The sequence below is a fragment of the Homarus americanus genome, unplaced genomic scaffold (genome assembly GCF_018991925.1).
Source record: "Homarus americanus isolate GMGI-L3 unplaced genomic scaffold, GMGI_Hamer_2.0 scaffold56333, whole genome shotgun sequence".
In the NCBI taxonomy this organism is placed as follows: Eukaryota; Metazoa; Arthropoda; class Malacostraca; order Decapoda; family Nephropidae; genus Homarus; species Homarus americanus.
The window spans coordinates 3,484,717-3,498,874 of record NW_024734940.1 but is presented as its reverse complement, the minus strand read 5'-3'; positions in this window follow the sequence as shown (position 1 = coordinate 3,498,874).

The window sequence follows — 14,158 nt, the reverse complement described above, 5'->3', positions numbered from 1 at the left end:
ACGAAAGTGTAGAAGTTCAATAGTTTGTGAAGCCATCGTCGATACATTAGTAGCTGAACTGAGACTCTGTAGGATGTCCAATGCTGATTGTAGTTGTGCGTCGACGTTTTCCATCTGACGGGGTAGTTGGAGCAGTCCATGTAACTCATACTTGATGTTCACCACGTCCTCCACTATGAGAACGCGTCCAAGGGGTGCAACAAGCCCACCTGGTTTGAGGACGAATGTGGACATGTCTGTCAACACAACGGTGCCACAACACAGTAGAAGCAACACAATGATGTTCCAAGCCATTCTGTAAGAGATTAAACACGTTTTAATATCTACTTGCAGAACGAAGTTTCATACAATAATCATTAGGCACACTCTGCTTCTGTACAGTCTGTAAAGAGGTGTCTATCACATCATCATCAACTGAGGGCAACAAATTCTCATGGGACTTTTTAAGACGGTCCGCATGCACGACATCTGCAATCTGTGCGTTCGGCTTCCAAATTTTAAATTTGTTGCCTGTTTCTTTGGAAATAATGCGGAATGGACCCAAAAACTTAGCCGAAAGCTTGGAGTTCCTTTCAGGTTCTCGTACCATAACAGCATCTCCTACATTTAACAAGACAGGTTTAGCATGTTTATGTTGCTTGACCATCATTTCAGCGCGTGACGCTGCTAAATGTGATCGTACTTGGATATGAATAGCCGTAAAAACACGGACTTGTTTTGCCGCGAAGTCATCCATATTATAAACAGGGCTCGGCGTATCCGAAAGTATATCATAAGGTAGACGTTTATCTGTACCATATACAATGCAGTAGGGTGATTTGCCCGTAGAGGTATTAATCGATCCATTAATAGACGCTGCAACCTACGGTAACCAATCTTCCCATGTGTATTGCAAATCACACAAAATCGGGCGAAGTATATTCAGGATCTTGCGATTGGTTCTCTCAACAAGGCCATTAGCCTGCGGATGATAAGCTGTCACAAAACTTTTCTTAATTCCATATTGCGCACATATTTGCGCTACTAGCTGATTCTTGAACTCTGTCCCATTGTCAGATAGAAGAACTTTAGGCGTAGAATATGGACATATAAGATTCATCACTAATGCGTAGGCCACCGAATCGGCCGTTTTATCCTTTAGTGGGACCAAGACCACGAATCTAGAAAAATGATCCACACACACTAACACGTACGCTGATCCCTGATGACTCCTTGGGAGTTGTAACAAGTCAATAGCGACTGTGTCAAACGGACTGTCAGGTGTAGGATATTGTAGAATCGGGGCCGGTGACCCTGTAGAACCTTTATGTTGAGCACATGCCAAACATTTAGCAATGTGTAATTCTATGTCTTTCTTCATAGTGTTCCAGAAATACTTCTTTCTTAATTCCGCCAAGCATTTTTCACGACCCTGGTGACCTGCCTGTGGAACATCATGGAACAATGTTATAATCGTTTTACACAACGTGTCAGGTACGTCTTTTTCGACCTATGGAGTATGTTATGTCGTAATTCAAACTGACTTAAGGGAAGAATTAATTTGGGGAGTTTCACATCCTCTCCCGATTCTAGAGCAAAAATGACTGCTGACCATAATGGGTCGGGTCGTTGCTCAACCTCCAGTTGTGAAAGAGTGAACGTTGATACAGGCATCACTGGTGCTATATTTCTTGACAAAGCGTCGGCGACAACATGCGCCCTTCCCGGTAAAATTCCTGAATTGCCAGATACCAGCGTGCTAATCTGCCTGATAAGTTTCTGCCATGGAACAGCTCAGTTACTGCCGCATGATCCGTAAAAACAGTTATCTTATATCCAAAGATAATGTCTTTGAATTTCTTAAGTGCCCACACAACGGCTAACGTTTCCAAATGCGTTGCCGAATAACGGGATTCAGCATTAATAAGTTTACGACTTGCAAAGGCTATCACTCTAAACTTTCCACACCTATCCTCTTGCATGAGTACAGCTCCGATTCCAAGTCCAGAAGCATCAGTACAGAAGGTGAAAGGTTGAGTGTAGTCATGGAATTCTAGAACAGGGGCATTGGTAAGCGCTATCTTCAATGCCACAAAACTATTTTCTTGTTCAGCATCCCATATAAACATTGCATCTTTCTTTAGCAACCTTGTTAGGGGCGATGCAAATGTTGCATAATTCTTGATAAAAGAACGATAATATCTAGATAAGCCAAGAAAACTACGCACATGATCAACTGAGGTAGGACGCGGGAACTGAGATACAGCTTTTACTTTATCATCTACTGTATGTATGCCCTCACCATCAACTACATGACTAAGGAAATGGATTCTGGATTTTAGAAACTCACATTTTGAGAGTTTAATTTTAAGACCTGCTGTGGAAAGTTTTTCCAACACTTCACGCAGTTTAATCAGATGGGAATTAACGTCCTTGCTGACTACTATTAGATCATCCAAATAAGCACAGACTGTGGTACCAATCAATCCGGCAAACAGGGTGTTGATCATTCTTGGAAATGTTAGTGGGGCATTCCTGAGGCCAAATGGCATCCTGAGGATACTCAAAGTGACCCAGGAGCGTACTGAATGCCGTTACCTCTCGTGATTTCTCATCGAGTGGTATCTGCCAATAACCACTAAGCAAATCTAAGTTGCTAAATACAGCATTATCCTTACCTAAGGACTGCAATATGTCACTCAAGACAGGCATAGGGTACCTATCTGGGATCGTTTTTACATTAACGCGCCTGAAATCAATAACAGGGCGCCATCCACCATCCTTTTTCGGGACGACGAATAGTGGGTTATTAAAAGGGGACTTAGAATGTTTAATGACAGTCTCATCCAACATATCTTGCACCATATCCTGAACTACAGCGCGCTGGCTATGAGGTAGTCTGTAAGCTGGTACATAGAAAGGATTTGTTCCCTCCTTTAATGCTAAGTCTGTCTGACCTAGCTTTTCCCCTGGCAAGGCTACAATATTTCTATAGTCAGCAAGCAGCTCTAAAAGGCGTGTCTTGCCCTGAGGATGATCGATCACCTAAACATTTGGCGCTATTTGATCTGTCCTCTCTTGCCTCATCTGTTGGGATTGCGTAACAATACTACCAATTGGGAATTTTGTAGGTTGTACTTCGACATTGTTGTGATATACTAGAAAATCACACAAATAACATCCTTTATTTAATATCCGTTGAACGCCTGTTCTATTCAGAACTAGTACGTCTATCAATCCACCAGGGCATATCGTGCTTAACGTCGACTCGCACGACAACCCTTTTACCTTGCACGTTTCCGGGAGACATATAACATCAGTGCCCGTGTATACGTCAGGTAATTCGACAGTTGCTAGTTGCTTTGGTGAAGTCCCCATTCTGGTAATGGAGAGTACTCTTTGTTACGAGTTGGGGATTTAGAATATAGTTAAAAGTCTACCCAGATCCCAACAGGCAACAACAATAAAAAAACAAAGACAATCGGACTATAAAGGGGTAGACAAAGGATGCGAGTTTTTGTTGTGTATAATAAAGTACCATAAATTCCTTAACAAAATATTCAGCTTTCTATAAATTAACCCTTAACCATACTTAACCAAAACATTAACAGTATATACATATTTATACAACAATTTTGAAGCAAGTGGACGCGGGGAGGCAATATAAGATTACAAATACTTACGTGCGGAGCTGAGATGGCTGCCGAGTAAGGCTGAGTATTGTAGAAGACGGTAGGTAGTCACTGTGCCGTAGGTTTCCAGGATAGGTGATCCTGTGGTCACTTCCCAGAGTGAACTGCACTCTCATCGAACTGGAGCTGACGAGGAAGAGTTTGAGGAGGTGACGCAACAACCAGGATATGGAGAAGGGAAATCCCGGAGTGGTAACTAAGAGTAGTCATACTCGGGTTTCGTCCCTAGATGGCATTGCTCGTGGTGCTGGGTAGGTAGATCATGACAATTGGTGGCGTGGTTCGTAACATCTTCAAAACTGCAGATACGATCTTCCAACTGTTGCTGGTATAATCACTCTGGGAAAGTGAGGGTGTGAGGTCTTGGGTTAGCTCTGACACAATTTCCGCCTTCCTCTGAGTGGGAATGGTGGACAACACTCTTGACCTAGCGGTGAGCAAAGGTGTAGAATGACGCATATCGCTGTAGGAAACACTTTTAAAAGTAATAGTATTATTACGAGGATGAACATCTATTTTATGAGTTCTAAGGGTTGGGAAACCAAGTAACCCGTCAACTGCCAAATTAAACTGCTGAACCACATAAAAGTCCGCGTAGAAGGGAGCACCATGTCTTGAGAATCTGAGTGGTAACATCACCATTCCGTTAATGCTCAACTGCGTGCCAGATACTCCTTCAGAGATCAGCGTCAGTAGGTCTCCATTTGAAATCATGGTGAGGGAATTTACGTTGTAACTCCTGATAGGATGACAAGGCCAAAACATTAGCGCAAGCACCCGTATCTATATCAAGAGCCAATCTTGTACTATCCACTCTCACTGGCACTGACAACACTTCCACTTTATTTAGCGCAGCTGCTAACGAGGCTGCTATAAAAGTGTTGTGGGGTGAAGCAGGAAACAATGTAACCATCCTTCTTCTTGTTGTGACGGGCGCTGGTCTTCCCCCGACTTTCTGTCTAGGGAACGATTCTGTTTACCCTTCTGTGCCACCTGGGGTACACCATAGTCTAAATTTCTGACCTTCGTCACTATGGCAGACTCTTGTGTGTGGTGAGTTGTTGACTTGTGGAGTGCACACCACATGCGTGACTTCTGGTTAGGCGGAGGCGCTGCCTTAACCGCCTCCGTGAATGACCTTGACGGCTGCTTGGCACCTGTGGTCTCTTGTAACTTAACACCATTACCTTGGAGCTGGAAACAATCGTCAATCAAATAGCCTCGTTTATTACAATGAGTACATCTTATAGAACGACGTTGCTTGAATGTCCAGTGTGGAGGTGCAATTGGAGCCAATGGTGTCGTATGAGGTATCTGGGGTGGTGTCACTTGTGCCATCTGGGGTGGTGCCGTAGTCATGGACGGTCGCTCCATCAAAGGTTCCATAGCCGTAGGACACAGTTTGTTTGCTTAGTCTACCATATCAATTGGTGGTAGAAACTGAACTTCCTGTGTCCGGCCGTATATAGGACGACGAACTACTAATAGGAAACTAATTAATTCGTTCAGCGTTTCCATATTTGTCGCTGACATTCTATTATCCAGTCAGTACCAATTCGAATTTCTGAAGGTCGATTCCATATCCTGTCGCACCTCCCCAGCAATATCAATCATAATAATAAATAAATAATAATAAACAGTTTATTAATAAAGTTGCAGCCAGTGGCTGAAAATATACAGACTTACATTTGATTTAGACACAATGATATAATATGCATTGAATATATTTACAGGGCAGTTCAGTACATAAATCAGGAGTTGTTTATTATTTTAACAATAGATGGGATGGTGCTGTCCTTATATCTATCGGTGCGGGCTCTCATGGGCTGAATTTTGTTGTATTGGCGGACTGCTCGAGTTGGGTGGGGGGCTGCAGGTGGCAGGAGGTGGCGATGACGTGGGTGGTGCATTAGTTGGTTGCCAAACCTTTCCTGTGCTTGGAGGTGGAGGTCACTGAGGGATGGCATTTCCAGGGTGTAGCCGGAGTATTCTGCGCCGAGCATGATTCTGCAGGCCCTTTTCTGTACCTTCTCTACCTGACGTTGTTGGGTGGTGTTGAGAGAAGACGACCAGGCTGGTGACGCATACGTTAGTTTGGGGAGAATAAAGGCGTTGTAGATGGTCCTCAGCTCTGGCGTGGGTGTCCCAAGTGACCTAAGTCTTCGTAGCATGTAGAGACGGTACGAGGCTGCCTTGACTGTGTTATTTACATGGGCCTTTCAGTCAAGTTTGTTGTCTATAGCTACACCCAGGAGTTTGGAAGACTGCACCAGCTGGAGAGGATGGGCACTCACTGTGACTGCTGGGGCTTGCACTGGAGTGGTGGCGGTATTGATGTGCATGACTACAGTTTTGGTGTAGTTGATGGTGACCTTGTTCTCCGTAGTCCATGCCTGTAGCCTGTCCAGGGTGCCTTGGAGCGATGAGTAGTCTGGTGCGGTGTTGTCCACTGAAACCCCCACAGTGCAGTCATCCACGTACTTCCACCTGTGAGGAGTGTCCGATAGAGCGTTGTTGATCAGGATGAGGAAGCACAGTGGTCCCATATTGGTCCCCTGGGGAACACCACAGGTGAGGTGTTGGAATGTGGAGACCGAGCCCTGATACCTCACTGCCTGGCGACGTCCACTCAAGAAATCAGTGAGCCATGAGACCAGGTTGGTGGGCAGCCCTAGTGCAATAGCCTTGTCGATAACAGTGCAGTGATCAACAAGGTCAAAGGCCTTCCTGAAGTCAACAAGGGCAATGGCCAGTGATGTCTTACGTTTCTGCAAGGTTTTGTGCAGAAAATCCAGAAAGCTCACCAAGCAGTGTGATGTAGAGGAGGTCCTCATATTGCCAAATTGCTGTGGATCAATTGACTGATAGATTCTGGCAAATGCCCACTCAAAAACAAAGTCCTCACAAAGTAGACTGGGTATGGGGGTGATGGCAACTGTCCTGAGGTCGTTAGGGGACTGTGGGGTGGTGACCTTGGGGATGGGGGTGACAAATGCGGTTTTTCATTCATTAGGGCATTTGCTTTGTCTGTGGAATGCATTAATAACACTGGTTAACATAAAAAAAAATCTCATGGTTCTGGATCAAAACAGTCTGATTCTAGTGTAATTGTATGTGCTGAACTCAATTATGACATTCGTATAGCTGTATCAGGCTCAGTTTTCCAGAACCAGCATATCTATATATTTAGTGTACCATGCTATTCATACAGTAATTTATATGCTCATTGGCTCCACTTATGCAATTATTTTGTCCTGATTTGTGCTTTTTTGTTTGTTTCAGTTTGCTGATTCATGATATTGCATATCTACATCTGCATGATTTGTAATTACTCTGAAATTAACAAAACATGGAACGTCGCAAGTGTGTGAACGGTGCTGACAGTTTTTGCTACATATGTGGTGCCTTCACTCCTGGTAGCCTCAAGAAACCAATCACAAAAGCTGTTCGACTGAACTACAAAAGTTACTTCAAATCTCATTTGGGTGACCAAGACAAGAAATGGGCACCTCATGTAGCCTGTAAGTCTTGTGTTAACCACCTGAGCGAGTGGATGTGTGGTAAACGAAGTTCAGGAATGCCGTTTGCTGTACCAATGATATGGCGTGAACCTAAAGACCACAGTAGTGACTGCTACTTCTGTCTCACAAATATTAAGGGAATAAAAATCAAGACACGAGGCAAGGTACAGTACCCCAATATTGCTTCTGCAATCCGACCAGTACCGCACAGTGCTGAACTTCCAGTCCCAAATCCACCGACTGAACAAGAATTGAGTGATTCCGATTCTACCTCTACCTCAATGGAAAACGACTACCAGGATGACTCTGAAAATACCAGGCCTAAACTATTTACTCAAGAAGCGCTTCATGATCTCATCAGGGACCTAAACTTGTCAAAAGAAAAGGTTGAAGTTTTGGGATCCAGACTAAAGCAGCGTAACCTGCTAGAAGATGGAGTGCATATCACTACAGCGCGTTACCGACATAGACAGCTGTCTGCATTTTTCAAGATGGCAAACAACCTTTGTTATTGCGAGGGCGCAGTATCTCTCATGCAGCAACTCTGCAAGTCTGAAACATACAAGACAGAGGATTGGAGACTGTTTATAGACTCAGGAAAAGACTCTCTGAAACCTGTTCTTTTACACAATGGCAATCGGCTTCCATCTGTCCCAATAGCACACGCAACAAAAATGACTGAGAGCTATGAAACAATGAAAATTCTGTTGGCCGCTATAGAGTATGAGAAACACCAGTGGAAGATATGTGGCGATCTCAAAGTCATCAGTTTACTACTGGGCCTTCTGAGTGGCTACACAAAGCACATGTGCTTTTTGTGCTTGTGGAACAGCAGAGCTGATGCAGAGCACTATGTGAGAAAGGATTGGCCGACAAGACCAAGAGATGCGCCTGGAAGGTTTAACTGTGCTCACAATCCGCTTGTAGATCCAGAAAAGATATTTTTGCCTCCACTGCATCTAAAGCTCGGTTTGGCTAAAAATTTCATCAAAGCCATGAATCAATTCGGTGCTGGGACTCTATACTTATCTCAGAAACTAGGTGGTGTGGTTTCCGAAGCCAAGTTGAAAGCAGGTGTCTTGAATGGACCACAAATTCGTATACTAGTTAATGATAGCGAATTCACCAAAACATTGAACCCACTGGAGAAAAAGCATGGGAATCATTTGTCAATGTGTCAAAGAATTTTCTTGGAAACTATCGTGCTGACAACTACAAAGAAATCGTAACAACCATGCTTCAGAATTATCATGCATTGGGAGCAAGGATGTCCTTGAAATTGCATTTTTTCCACTCTCATATTGAATTTTTCCCAGGTAACCTTGGAGACGTTAGTGATGAACACGGCGAAAGATTTCATCAAGATATCGCCATAATGGAGAGCAGATATCAGGGACAATTCAGTCCTAACATGATGGGCGACTATTGCTGGACACTGCAACGAGAAGAGAGCAAGCTGTACAAGAGAAAGAGTAAAGTTCAGAAGCACTTTTAGAACTTCATATTTTGTCATTATAAAGGATTTGAACTTATGTTTTTTGGTACAATTTTTTATGAGCTTATCTGTGATAGGTTTAAAATTGTATCTTGCATGACGCGATAATGTTACTATATTTACTATTTTTTTTATTCTTTAAGAAAGTAGGTCTGATGGTAGAATGAAACATCCAATTAATATTCATTAATATGAAATTAGTCATGAAAGCACAGTCACATGAGATAATCTCATCTTTTGCACGACACGTGATGGAATATTAAATATTTGTACCTATTGATTTTTTTTATAAAACCTGGTCTGATAGAACAAAAATATCAGATTCGAATTCAGCAATATGAAATTAGTTGTGTGAGCATGATCTCATATGTGAACCATTTTGGCTGTTGACCAGTGTTATAGAACAGAGGGGGGTGGCAAGTTCGACTGCAAACTCCTTCTATATATTTTGATTGGGAGGTCAATTGGAGTCGTGGAACGTTTGGATTTAAATTTCAGGAGTTTGTTGGCGATTTCATACGGTTGAACACTGGGAAGGGGGGCAGGGGGAAGGTAAGGTGTTCCTGCGTGAACCACTGGAGTACAACGATCCAGCCACCTGAAGATCCACTGCAATTGGCCCATTTGGGACCCGCCCCCAAAAATTCCAATGAGGGTGCACTTAAATTTCTCATAGCTAGGGTCCGATAAGCCATAGGCATTTAAGTGATTTCCAGCAAATGATCCCTGCATTATGTGGGAATGTACTAATGACTTTTTATCTGCATGACTGGTAATTTTAGCAGTGGGCATAGTGTCTTCACATGCACGAATGAAATGCGCTACTCGATAATCATCCTGACCCCTAAAATTACGAACGTGGTCACCACGCGGCATCATATGAAATACATTATCAGGGTTAGTTGACGTGGTAGCATTATTGGGTAGAGTGTTAAAGGAAGCCATTGTAGCGTTAGAAGTTAGCAAGCCAATACTTTTACTCCTAACTGAAGGGTCAGTTAATGGGGGTGGTAATGATACCCAACTGACACACTGTCACCCGGAACAGGGTTAGAAACTACCTGTGTAAGTCTAGGTTTAAGTCGTCATACTTTCTACCGAAACGTCTAACTGTGCTTCCGGCTTAAATCCTAACTCAACCTTTGCGGAAGATACGGAACTTGTATCCTCTAATTTTAATTCATCAGCAACTACTTGTGCTAGGTGAATAATGTCTTCGGATTTATACATTGGAAACTTTGAAAATTTATCCAATAAGTTTCAGCTTAGCCAGACAATAATTAATGGTAAGGCAAAATACTTGCCTCTCATTTACAAGAAATGATAAATATTATAGTTAAAATAATTAAAATATGAATGATTAACAGATAAGAAATAACTACTGCAAATTATATTACGTCAGTACACGCGAATATACGTAAGACACTTATTTCAATGACATACCCTATCCGATGCCCTATCGATGTGGAGTTATGTCTCGAAGGTGTTAATGTGTGTATAAACTATGTATACTTTTGAAATACCTAATACAGGAGTTATAGCGTCTGTATAGAAAACGCGATCCGTCCAGCTGGTATCTGTGGTGGGCTGATTGTAGGCGGGGCCTCTTCAATCGTCCATGTTCGTGTTCTGGGTATCAAATTCTATCTACAGGAGCGAACACAAACACCCGGATAGTTTTCGTAGGTTCTCTTTACTGGATAAGAGATATGTACACAAGGGAAGAAGCGCTCTTTACTCTGCCCGGGGGTCAACTGCTCTCTAGGCGACGTATGGTAAGTGATACATAAACAGCTTCCATATGTCGCCAGGCACATTAATTAAGCATGTGGGACATGGTAATTACATTGCCACATGCTGCTAGCTAGGCTGAATAAATAATGTATATAAATGGAGCACATACATAATGTACATACATAATATATGATACAGCATACCTAATATATATACACCTCCCTCCCCCCCTATACGCTCATAGCAAAGTCTTGAGCGGACCTTTTCTTTTGGATCCGTTCTGAGCGTCGAGGGACTTGATCACTGGGAAGGGTATGGGACTCAACACTGGTGGCTGGGTCAGCAGAAGGGGTTGTTACAGGGCGGAGAAAACGGCGGTTCCTCCACCACTCACGACCACTGGGTAATCGCACCTGGTAGTCCCGCGACCTACCGAGACCCATGACTACGCCTACTTTGTCCCAACGTAGGGAGGTCGGGTCCTGAACACGGACTTGGGTGCCGACACTCAACCTGGGGAGAGAACAGGAAGATCGTTGTAGCGGGCGACGACGTCTTGAACACGTTCGGCGGCTCGGCGATCACAATCCTCTGTCTTGGCCTGCCACTCCTTGGAGAAGGATTGAGGGTGAGCAGGGACACAGGATACAAAACCTGGGCAGGGGAGCGTCCGGTGTAGTTAGGTGTGTTGCGAAGTTCAAGAAGACCCAGGTCGAAGGCCTCGCAGTCAATTTTCCCAGAAGGGGCCACCTTAAGGATGAGGTGCTTAAAGTATTTGACAGCAGCCTCAGCGTGGCCGTTGGACTGCGGGTAATGGGGCGATGACAACACATGCCTGACTCCCCATCGGTCAAGGAACACAGCAAAGTCCCGGCCTGTGAACTGAGGCCCTCCGTCGGTTCTCAGGCACACAGGAACGCCCACGTCACGGAAGTAGTGGCGGAACTTGCTGATGGTGGCGGTAGACGTCGTGTCACTACCGCACCTGATGACAACCGGCCAACCAGAGAGACGGTCGATGATAACAAGGATGGACTTTCCTGACACAGAGAAAAAGTCGGCCGACACAGACTCAAAGGGGCGGGTGGGGTTGTCGTCATTCATGAAGGGTTCCTGCTGCTGGCTGGGTTGTAATACTTGACAGGGGTCACACGCACGGACAACATTGGAGATGTCGGAGTCGATGCCGGGCCAGAACACAGTCTGTCGTGCACGTCGTTTGGTGGCCTCAGCTCCACGGTGACTGTCGTGAAGGCGAGCCAAGACGTGGGGACGTGATGCAGCAGGGAGAACTACACGTGCTCCATACAGAACAAGGTCTCTGTCGCAGTAGAGGTCATCGCTGAGTTTCCAATACGGGAACAGGGTGTTGTGAAGGTCGTAGCGGTTGCTAGGAAATCCATTCCTCACACACTCGACGAGTCGGACGTAGGAAGGGTCATCTCGGGCCGCTGTTCGAAGGTCCTCCATTGCCTTGTAACCATTCTAATGACTACATACTTGAATGTACTCATATGTCAAACACGGTCTCCTGAAAGAAGTTCGCAATGAGAACGATACGGATTCGTTTCACTCGAATCATATTTGAAATTGATGTTTACAAAGTTCGTGTGTTGATTTTGGAAATTGGTATTGCCAATTGGGAGTGGGTCACAGAAAACGGAGATGAAGGTAGGTTGAGGAGGTAAACTTATGTATAATTTGACGACAATGGGATCAGTGTGTTAATATAGTGCTAGGGTGCAAAAGTATTTGCCTGTCTGTCTGTCTGTCTGTCTGTTTTCTGTTGTTTGTGTATGTTTTTGTGTTCTGTTAGGTTCGATTATAACGGGTGTTCGTTGAACGTATATCAGAAGAATATTATCTTTACTGTATGATATTTAAAATGACATATATTTTCATATCTGCTGTCATTAATGCTGATATGCCAACTGACAGTATGCTAGTCCACCATACAGTATGTTATAAATACCTGACAGTATGCTGACACTTAATCTAATATAATCACCTGACATATCAAAAGGAACTTTAGTGATATGCCACCAAATATATATTTGTGGTATTCTAACACTAACCAACATATCAAGTATTTATTATTATTATTATTATTATTATTATTATTATTATTATTATTATCATTAGCAATATAATCATCATCATCATCATCATCATCATCATCATCATCATCATTATTATTATTATTATTATTATTATTATTTTATTTTTTTTATTATTATTATTGATATATGAGGATGTTCTTGTGCCAAGTATATTTAATTTTTCATTTTCACTTGTCGAAATTCTTTGACGAAAATATTTGAAGAAAACATAATAGAAATACTTACAATTCCCCCCTTTGAAATTATCAGTTTAATATTTAGAAAAAAATTATTTTTTTTTCTTTCTCTCAGTAATAGGCATTTCATTCCAGTTTTCCAGTAACGTGAAGAAATCTTGCTTTATTTTTATTAAAAATATATCGTTTATTCTTACTCTTTATGCATATACTAATTTTAACATTTAGATAACCATCTTATTGCAGTAATCATTCAAAAAAATAAAATCATTCTAGGTTTTCGTTCTTTTGATAATCAATTTTCAAATATAGTGTTTATATTACCGAACGTAAATCCTGTTTGAGATTAATTCGCTGTTCAATGTTTAATGAAGAACAGGGATATTCTAAGTTTTTTGGCGCTTTCAGTTACAAACAATAAATGTTATTTACTTCCCTGAGTAAATACATGTTCACTGTAATACTCAATTTTATTTTCAGAGCACAATATAATGCTTGTATTTGTTTCATTCAATTATGTTAATTGAAAAAAAAAATTCCCCATTGATTAAGTAATTTAATTCCACAACCGTAAAATAAGTAGTGTTCCCTGTAAATTAAGAATAGTATTGTTGTTACTGTTGTTGTTGTTGTGTCTTTTTTTACTTCTTCTCCTCCTCACAAGGTCTTCACGTGGGTCAACAAGATACAGTATTTTTAACACTTCTGTTATCGGAGATCCAAAAATGGTAAGAGTGGGTTAAAAATAGTAGGAAAATTAGCGTTTGAGGAACAGACTCGCCTGTTGTAGTTATATCAGGCTAAAAACACTTGATATCCATAAACACCAGACCACACTTTTTCCTCCTATTTTTAACGTCACCGCAGTTTTTTCCCTGATGTTCCACAGATTAAATATACACATCTAGACACAGACAGAGTCATTTTACATACATACTGTACATACATACATACATACATACATACAAACATAACATTTCTTGATATTGTATCTTTTTCTCTCTCACTCTCCTTCTCTTTCTTGTTTACCGACACATATTCTCTCTCTCTCTTTATATAATTATTTTTCTTTCTCTCCTTCACTTATCTCCAAACTTGTAACAGTAACTCTTGTTGGCACTTCAGAGTCACCTCGGCAACTCCTGGACCCAACTTTGTCAAACTCTTCCTCTTCACGCTCCTTCCCTCCCGAGTGTTCCTCTCTCAGTCCCTCTCCCTCTCTCATACCCTGCCTCAGGTTCTCTCTCAGTATATTTGTTTGTATGTTTGTATGTATGTATGTATGTATGTATGTATGTATGTATGTATGTACTGTATGTATGCATGTATGTATATATGTATGTATGTATGTATGTATGTATGTATGTATGTATGTATGTATGTATGTATGTATGTATGTATGTGATAATAATAAATAATAATAATTAACGGTTTATTGAAA